This window comes from Hypomesus transpacificus, chromosome 9 (genome assembly GCF_021917145.1).
Source record: "Hypomesus transpacificus isolate Combined female chromosome 9, fHypTra1, whole genome shotgun sequence".
Lineage (NCBI taxonomy): Eukaryota > Metazoa > Chordata > Actinopteri > Osmeriformes > Osmeridae > Hypomesus > Hypomesus transpacificus.
The window spans coordinates 5,864,441-5,873,907 of NC_061068.1; the positions used below are offsets into that span (position 1 = coordinate 5,864,441).

Genomic DNA, 9,467 nt, shown 5'->3' on the forward strand with positions numbered 1-9,467 from the left:
GAATTAAGAAAGTGGATTGCAATACAATTTCAGTGATTCTGCTGTTTATCCTCAAGGGAAAATCTGACTTGATCCCACATGCAACTGTAAATATTAGCACATATTAGTCTCTTTCCATCTCACCGATCCTCTCTGTGTTTCATTGAAACACATTCTGTGTTGGACTGTACCTGTTTAATTCCCACTCCTAACCGGTGAGACCATCTAGTCCTTCTGTGTGTTCTCCTTGGTCTCCGCACGTCTAGAAATTGATTCATTTCAGCTTCAGTTACGTTCATGAGGCACTCGTGATAAGGTTGATCCCTTTCTTGTGATAAAAGCTAAAATATAACAGCCATGATAAAAGCAATTGATGATGTACCAATAAAGAATACAGGTCTCTGTTCTCTGTTTTATTTTCTCTCTCTATTACCCTTTTCTGTGTTAGTCTCTCTCACACACATACATATGCATACACGTAGGGGTCTGTGTGAGTGTGTCGTATCAGTGATGGATGGGCTCATGTACTGTTGGTTGAGTGGAGGCTGGTATTCTAACCATGCTGGTTTTACAGCCCTGGTGTTCTCTTTCAAAGGGCCCTGGTTGCATCTATCTCCCCAGGTTAAAACAAACACAAGCGCTCCCCCACCACTCTGCCTGGCCCTCCTCCCTGGCTCCAGCAGCCCCGTCCAGGGGGCAATCAACTCGTTATCTCCCCCTCTCAGATTCTAATCTGACGGCCCGCCGCCCTGCACGCTGCCAGGTGACTAAGGGTGGGGGCACTACCCAACCCCAGCCTCAGTCCCAGCCCCAGCCTCAGCCCCAGCCTGAGTCCTAACCCCTAGATTTTCTTGCTGTTTAAATCCTCCCAGCGTTCCCTGCCTGTCAACACCATCTTAACCCCCCACTCCCTGTCTCCCTCCCTCCTTCTCATTCTCATTCCCCCAAAAAACCCTCCCCTGCCTGGGGCTCTGATGCCCCCCTCCACCTCCCCCACCCTTTCAGCAATTAATCCAGCTATTGATCAGAAAACAGGCTCTGGTGGCTGCAGGCAGCCAGGGAGGACGCCCTATTCAAGGTGGCTCCTCGGTGGAGGGTGCCTGGGTCATGTTGCTGCCTCTTTGCCTTGCCTCTTGTTCAAGATGTGATTTGATGAGTCTGTTTTGTGTGTGTGTTTTCACGAGTGTTGTACTGCTAGTGTGTCATTTTGTAGAGTAAAGAGTTTTGTAGAGATTTGTGTAATGTTCACGTGTGTGCGTGTGTGTTGTTTCTTTCTATCGTGGAATTTCACCGTCAATACGCATGACAGCCTCTTAGTTTGTTTTTATTATAGTTCATAACATAACAGCTGTACGCCCTACAATTACCTCACAGTGCCCACCATCTCTGCCAAGCATTGAAGTAGCTCTGTAACAATGGTAATGGCTAAAAAGACTGTTACTGTTGTGTCGAAGGCAGATGGAAAATTCCTCAAAATCCACACACTTCCTTCCTTAATGAGTCATTGTTTAGGCACTCTGATACTCCCACCACATTCATTGACAGGCTGTTTGATACGCGTCTAGGAAACGCTAGCGCCGTATCAACCTTGCAACATCATGTTCTAAACAGCTGTGTTTGATACCTAAAGCGCATGCCTTGAGGTTGTAAACATTCTTGCCCAGTGTTGTCCTGTCCGGTAGAATCACAAGGAGCAGCCCTGTGCTTGTCTCTAGACTCAGTGTGACAGAGGGCTCCTCTGTGCTGGGCTGGGCTCTCTGGGCTGAGGGCTGTGGACAGCAGCCCTGGCTGAGGTCTGCTCAGGTCTTTGATGTCGGTGGCGAGGCTGGCTGCTTGAGTGTTTGGGCTGGGGTTGGGACAGACGGGGGCAGACCGTGATGGAGTGATTACTCTCCTCTCTCCGCTCCTGTCTGCCCTGGCGTGAATGCCCCTCTTCATCCATCTTAAAAGGCACATTATGGGGCTGAGAAGAGTGGGATATCCTGGCCACTGACCCTAGAGCTGGGGTCAAGGGGAACAGGGGGGCAGATAAAAGGGAGGGTAATTATGGGCAAAAACAAAAAGAAACCTTGTCTCCAAACAACTATTTTGGTGGGAAGGGAGGGATGGTTTGAAGGGGTTACAATTGAGATCAAGACGTTTTCCCTTGCAAGTTATGTCCTTATCGCAGTGGGTGCCCTGCCATGTGAATCTGAGGCTCAACTCTGATTGGCAGAGTGGTACGTCTTATCTGATGGTGATTGGCTGAGGCCCGCGGGCACAGGAAGTGACAGTGTGGTTCCCACAGTCCCACCCATGGGAGAAACAAGACTGTCAAGAATGAAAGAACTGTGGAGTACTGTGTGTGCCTGAATGCATGCATGTCTGTTCACATTTAGCATATTCTCATTCTGAACTAGGGTGCTGTACATACGCCCACCATGCTGTCTGGAGCATGTGACCTGTGTGTCCGCATGTGTGTGTATGTCTGCATGTGTGTGTATGTCTGCATGTGTGTGTGTGTGTGTCTGCATGTGTGTGTCTGTGTGGGAAGAGCCAGTCCGCCTCTGTGACTCTCAGGCTGTGACCTTTGACCCCGTGACAATTTTCAAGTCTGTGTTTATGTGACCTAAAGAGCACAAACAGACAAACTGACCATGTGACTGGCTCTTAGTCTGATCTCACCATGTAGTTGTGAATGAGAACTGATCACAAGTTGTTTGACAGTGAAAAGAATTGTTGATGATGTGATACCATAGATGTATCTCTAGTTTTTCGAGGAGCATGAGGTATGTTATTCGGAGCATTGAGCGGACAGAGTGGTGAGGTATTCAAACAGTCCTTTATCATTACTTTCAAATGACCTGATCATTAGATATGAATGCCTATAATATACAGCCAAAACTCTATGACCAGCTCCCTGACAGGCTGTTGGTCATCATGTGTCTGGCCATGTGGGTGTGCCTGTACTATCTGACAGTTGAAGGGTAGAATAAGGGTGAGGTGGTGAGGGTGGGGGTGTGGGTGGAGTCGCAGCACATGTTGTGACACCTGTAGATCAGGGGTGAGTTAGGTGGGGCTGGGGGCACACTGAGGATGAGCTGGACCCTGGCAGGCTGATTTAGAGCAGTGAGGAGAGGAGAGCACTCCCCCGTGGCTGATGGATGGAGGTCAGGGGGCTGTGCAGGGCTCTCCTGCCCACCCAAGGCTCTCTTTATGGGGGATAGGGGGAGTGCTGCCACAGGCCGCCTCACCAGCTCAGGGCTCGGATTCCAGGGTGAGATTCACGATCACCCTTTACTGGAATGTGGTCAGACAGAGTGTGTGTGTGTGGGGTGGAGGAAGGTTGGGCCTATGTGTGTGTGTGTGTGTGTGTGTGTGTGCATGTTTAGGTGAGTTTAACCCAATGGCATAAATGCTGCACAGTCACTGGAGAGATGGCCTGCATCATAAGAGGGGATGGAGAATTGACACTCCAGAGTTCTTGTGAACACAGAGCATCAGTCAAAGCTGTCTTGTAAAAAAAGTACAAATTTGTGACGGGGAGAAAAGAACCAGCATTACGTAGGAACATCGGTCTCAGCAGCTTTATTACTGGTGGAGATTTAGAGAGTACTTTATTTTAAGCTGTCAGTCGTAAAACTAAAGGAGAGGAGAGGGAGGTAGTGATATACTAGTGAGGCCGCGCAACATAATCAAACCAAAACAGGAAATCAGTTGGAGGGTCTTTCAGGATGGAAACAGGGAGTTCCAGTGGGATGTCACTGTGCAGCTGGATACATGGAGGACTCTGTCCTCCTACCTCTCTCTAACCCTCACCCCTCTCTCTCATTCTTCCCCTCTTCGTCTCTCTCTTCCTCCTTTCTCTGTCTGACCTTTCCCCCTGCGCCTCTATTCCCCTTTCGTTATTTCGGTCTGCTTATCTTTTTTCGACACCGTCCTTCCCTGTCTTTCTGTCTGCCTCTTTGTGTTTCCATCCTAAGCTCATGTGTAGCCTACTGGAAGACTGTTCAGCATACTCGTGTCAGAGCACTCATGTCGTCTTATCCATAAGAATGGTAATAAGAAAATAAGAGTGATACCACTCTGTGTCGTCTGACTGAAGGATTTATTCATGAGTGTTGCAATGGGGTGTTTTGGAGAAAGCTGATAAGACAAACAGTTGGTGGAGCACATGAAGCCTTCAGGGAGATCCACCTCATGATAGACACACACAGATAGAGAGAAGGAAAGATGGCTAGGTATGTGTCAAGATTCAGGAGATAAAGTTATCGGCTGTTCTGCAATGTCTTTCCACTATCTTTTCTGAGTAGGTTCAATGCTTGAAATACCTGTAAAGTCCTGCGGAATTTCCCACTGTCTGTGTGTGTAGTGGTGGTGGTGTGGCGGCATGTGTAGACTGTGACTACATGAGCTGGTTGTTGGCTACATGGGCCCCTCTCTCGGACAGCATTGTAGAATCACATTGATCTGGCCTGACAAGGCGTTGAGTCTTATCCCTGCAGCGTGAGCTTAGGGGTTGACGCCTCTGGCTGAGTGGGACAGCAGCCGTGGATAAGATGAGGGAGAGGCGAACATCCACACAGCATCGCCCGAATTAAGAGATGGGAGGAATCTAAAGTGTAAAATCGTACTCTTTTGCGATCAGTTGGGATTTAGAGTTGGGTTGTGGCAGACGGCGAAGCGGCTGAGTTCTTCCTTCTGACAGGGTAATCGCCCAGGGGCTTAGCGCCCCCAGGAAGAACAATACCTCCCACTTCCTCTCATCTCATCTCACGGCTGATCTGGACAAAGTACACGTCCACATCGACCACATCTGGGGAGCCAGGGAGCGAGGGGGAGCCAGGGAAATGACAGAGCAAGGACTGAGAAGTACCGGGGTGTGTTGGCATTGAGGGGAAGGGATGAGGGGAGTGTTTGTGTTTATGCGTGTGTGATGTTTGCGGGTGTGAGGGTGTGTGTGTATTACCAGGAAAAAGAGAGTGAGAGCGAAGTAGAGGCGAGATCCAGGGGGTCAGTGCTAATCTGGCTCAGGTTTTAGCATCCAGAATCCCTCCTGTTCAGATGAATAAAGCCCCTAAATAAAGCTGTATCTCTGACACATGCAAATGAACCAAAACAGCAGAGAACAGATCAAAAGATGAAAATATAGCTACTACAGTAATCTACCTCCGTGGAGATGAGAGGGGTTTATCTGGCCTGAATTAACTGCCTGATCCAGAGTCCATCAGCTGAAGGATCAGAGGGACGTCAGGTACCAGAGAACCTCACAGTCAGACTCCCAGATGAAACACAAACACACATGGGGCCTTGGTTTATCAGCACCATGATAACGAAACATAAAGTTTAGTTCTTTACATTCTCGCCGTTCCGAATCAGGATGATATGCGAGGTTGAACTTCTGATCCACAAACAAAATAATTTTCTTTGTTTCAATGTCTGAAGTATTTTTATTTATTTGATCTTTGAGTTAGTTCAGTGCCAGAAATACAGGATACCATCACCAGAAACAGTAAATCCTTCATGAGCAATGCTTATCAACAGTGTTTTCTTACTCTGTGTGTAAGATTTTACCAGTGCAGTGTTGACCTAAGGCCATCCTCCAGTAATAATCTCTGTTCACCAACCTCCTAGACTTTTCCAGCGACCAGAAACTCCCCCCCCCTCTCTCTCTGTCTGTCTGTCTGTCTCTCTCTCTCTCTCTCTCTGTCTGTCTGTCTGTCTGTCTGTCTGTCTGTCTGTCTGTCTGTCTGTCTGTCTGTCTGTCTGTCTGTCTGTCTGTCTCTCTCTCTCTCTCTCTCTCTCTCTCTCTCTCTCTCTCTCTCTCTCTCTCTCTCTCTCTCTCTGTCTCTCTCTCTCTCTCTCTCTCTCTCTCCTTCTCTATCCTGTCCAGGTCTGTGACACAGAGCAGACTCTGACCCCTTTCTCTCTGCCAGCTCTGGCCCACACAGACCAGACCAGACATGACTGGGAGTGACTGAAGCTGTACTGGACCTGCTGAGATCAGAGAGGAGGTCTTCCCGCTTCACAGACAGCTGAGCAGGGCTGCTGTGAAGGAGGGGCTTCTCTGATAAGGGTCCATAGATATCTGCAACATGACAGTCTGTTTTATGGCGGTGCGTACTGCACTTAGCAGCTAATTGTCATGTCTTTGTATTTGGCACGTGTACCTTGAAGAAGTACCTAATACTGGGTGTAAATTACCAGGATTTAGTTGGTCATTAGACCTCAAAAGGATCACAACAACATGGCCATTGAGGTGAAGGAAGTCCCTCCATCTTGTGTTCATACTGTTCACTAATGAACACTTTCACACTCACGTCTGTCTTTGACCTGTGCCCTGTAAGAGCTGCTAATACCCTCAAACGACTGCCCAGCTACTTGGAAACATCAAGTGCCTGACTGCTCAACAAAAATGACATCTGCCTCGGACTATCCAATTAGCACCGCAAACGGCCACAAGAGGTCCTGCCACAATGTGTGTGTAGGTGTGTGTGAGTGAATCTTTGTGCGTGCTTTCCGCTTGTTCAAGGCTGCTTTGTGTGAGTTACAAAATGTAAGGGTGCTTGAATGTATGTTGCCATTTGTGTAAGCATTATGTGTGTGTGTGTGTGTGTGTGAGTGAGGGTGTGTACGTTTGTTCGTGTGTGTGTGTTACCTGCCTCTCTTGGCTGGGAACTGTCACTGTCTCTGACTAATCGGATAGAGAGAACACCAGTGACTAATGCAGCCTGCTGCCATCAAGTCCTCCATTTAAAGCAGCACTGATCTGATTGCTCGAGTTTATTGGAAAATGGAGGGAGTCAGAGTGGGCAGAGCCTGCAGTGCTTCTCTCCAGCTTATTCAGACGGTGGACCCAGGGAAGTGCTTTAGTCTTTACCTAGTTAGCACCCTTATCAGTTAGGGGTCACTTTGGATGGGGAGCTACAGGGAGATGTTTTAATGTCATTTTGTTGTAGATTCTGACAGGAAATAGGCCAGTCAATGGTTCTCTGCTTGATCAAATACACGTAGGACAGGTAGACTTCAGAGCAGCCATGGACTGTTGGGGTTCTCAGGTAATTAACCGTCATTGAAGCACGTTGTTAACTGCTAAGCACATATGCTGCTTAATGTGAGCATATGTGTCTATGGGATTGAATAGTGTCTATCAAGATTGTATTAGTGTGTTGTTTTTTCCCTGGGAAAAAAAGTGAGTCAAAGTTGCTGTATTGTCTTTCTCCACGAATAGAAAGACACATCCTCACTCAGAAAATAGACAGAATGGTTATTTGGCTTGAACGAATGAAAGATGTGTTGTATTTTTGAATTTTGAGTGGCTATGTCATTATTGTGCGTGTAAAGAAGAATTGCCTGAGAGAGAAAATAGACTGGATGAAGAAAAAAACTATTCTCCACTGAATTGCATCAGGAAGTGTGTATGTGTGTATGTGTGCATGGATGTTTGTGTGCTTATGTGAAATTGTTTCTTTTAAATCTCTCCTTTCGCCTCTCTGTCTGTCTATCTCTCTCTCTCCGTCTCTCTATCTCTCACTCTCTAGCTTGCGGCCACCTTTTCCCTAGTCCCTGAAGCCCCCCCGATCTTATCACCCCTTCTGATTTCATTTGGCCGTCGCCAGCTAATCAGGGGCCAACATCTGGATGGTTTCCTTGGCAACCAGCTCTACAAAATATCCAGGGCCTTAAAAGGTGGGTCGATGTCTAGGAAAAGGCAATGAGAAACACTGAGAGATTGACAGGCCTGATGGACAGAACCACGCTCTGAATAGTAGCTGTAGTGTGACGTGTGTGTGTTTGTGTACATGCAGGATGTGTGTGTGTGTGTGTTACCTCATCCCCCCATGGGTCCAGTGCCCATCCCAATAATCCATTGGGAGAGGGTGGACAGGGGGGACTTTGTATTTGCATGTGAGGGTGTGTATGTTTTTCTCTGTGTGTGTGGGTGTGTGTATGTGTATGTGGGTGTGTGTGTGTGAGAGAGACAGAGAGAGTCATAGAGAACATGTCAAAATGAAGTTAGAGTCATTTCCTTTTCCCCAGGGCTCTCTGACCCAGCAATGGCTGCGCACAAACAGAATAGGCTCCTGAGTGAGAAAAACAGAAGCAGACCATGGTAGTGGACATACAGAGAGCCAGGCAATACTCTCGCTCCCAGCCCTCAGCCCCTTCCCAGCCCATGTCCATCCGGACAAGTGTGAATGTATTTATTTTGTCATTTGCCTAGCCTGTTTATGGTCCAGCTTCACTGATTGGCTGTTTAATGTATCTGTTTTGTTTGTTCAGAGAACCTGCTGATCACCATGCATTGTTTGCCCCTCCCTCTTGTTGGGTAGGCCTCCCTCTTTTGACTGGTGCTTCCCCCCTTTTGCAGACTATGACTCCGTCTTATGATTGGCGCTCCCTCCCTCTCATTAAGTAGGACTCCCTATTTTGAATCTCCTCCCTTATTCATGCACACAGTTAATAGGGTCCATTACACTTGGCTCCCCGGGGCAACTAAAAACCTCATTTAGCATGGCCTTTTCAGCCAAGACGGGAAACGCCAGACCCCCTCCCCCTAACCGGATTAGGAACCGGCCAACGGATGGGCCCCGGGACAGGACTCCCTGGTCCAGCCACTTAAGACCACTCCACACCCTTGGAACCTTAGGGGACGGAGGGAGGCACAGAACCACTTGATGAACAATGTTTCCTGATTTAACTTGAGAGTGGGTGACATATTGGTTAGTTTATTTGTTTCTGCTACTTTAAGCTGTATGCAGCAATACTTTTTTTGTCATTTTTTGCCTGCTTACGCACAGACAAATTATAACCAATCTTCTCTGGTCTTGAAAAATGACTCAAATGTTTGTTTTTCAACGCAACCTCAATTATGGTCTGCTGCTGTCTGAACAAGCCAGCACAAGCGCTGCAAGTTCAACTATTAACCCACAAAGATTCCTGTAAACTGTGTAGCTCTGAGTTGTAACAATGTTTTTTTTTGTGTATACAGTCTCTCTCTCCCCCTTCATCCTATTCCCTCTCCTTTCTCTCCTCTCTCTCCATTCTCTTCTCCTTTCTGGGGGGTATTCCAGAAAGCAGGTTATGTGACACACCAAGGTAAGTTAACTCCCCAGCTGACACCCAGCGTTGTAGCAACATTTCCAGTAGGTTGCTGTAACATTGTGAATCAGCTGGTGGGTTAACTTGCCCGGTTATGTGGCATAACCTGCTTTCTGGAATAACCCCCTGGTCGTCGATTCCATGACTGACTGCCCAGAATCAGAGGAAAGGTGAGGTTCAGAGGGCCCAGTTGAAGATTTCAAACATTTTTCAAATGTGATTTACATCTCTGCTCTAAGTAGGCAAAGATACATTGTGCTCAGTCCAACACTTCTCCACAACGTCTTTTCTCGCCTTGATACAGTCATGTGACCAGTATAGTCATGTGACCAGTCATTTGTTTTGTTATTCATTCTATTAATCTCTTTTGTGGGTTGCTTTGTGATGCAATATCAATGTTTTGACAA

General features: G+C 47.4%; 1 long non-coding RNA gene across 1 annotated transcript; it reads left to right on the top strand.

Annotated features, from left to right (window-relative positions):
* Positions 1-6,713: 6,713 nt before the first annotated feature.
* On the top strand, positions 6,714-8,969 carry LOC124471455. The gene is made up of 3 exons (XR_006956543.1): positions 6,714-7,016; positions 7,500-7,647; positions 7,999-8,969. It is a non-coding gene; the product is annotated as an uncharacterized LOC124471455 (long non-coding RNA).
* The last annotated feature ends 498 nt before the right edge of the window (positions 8,970-9,467 follow it).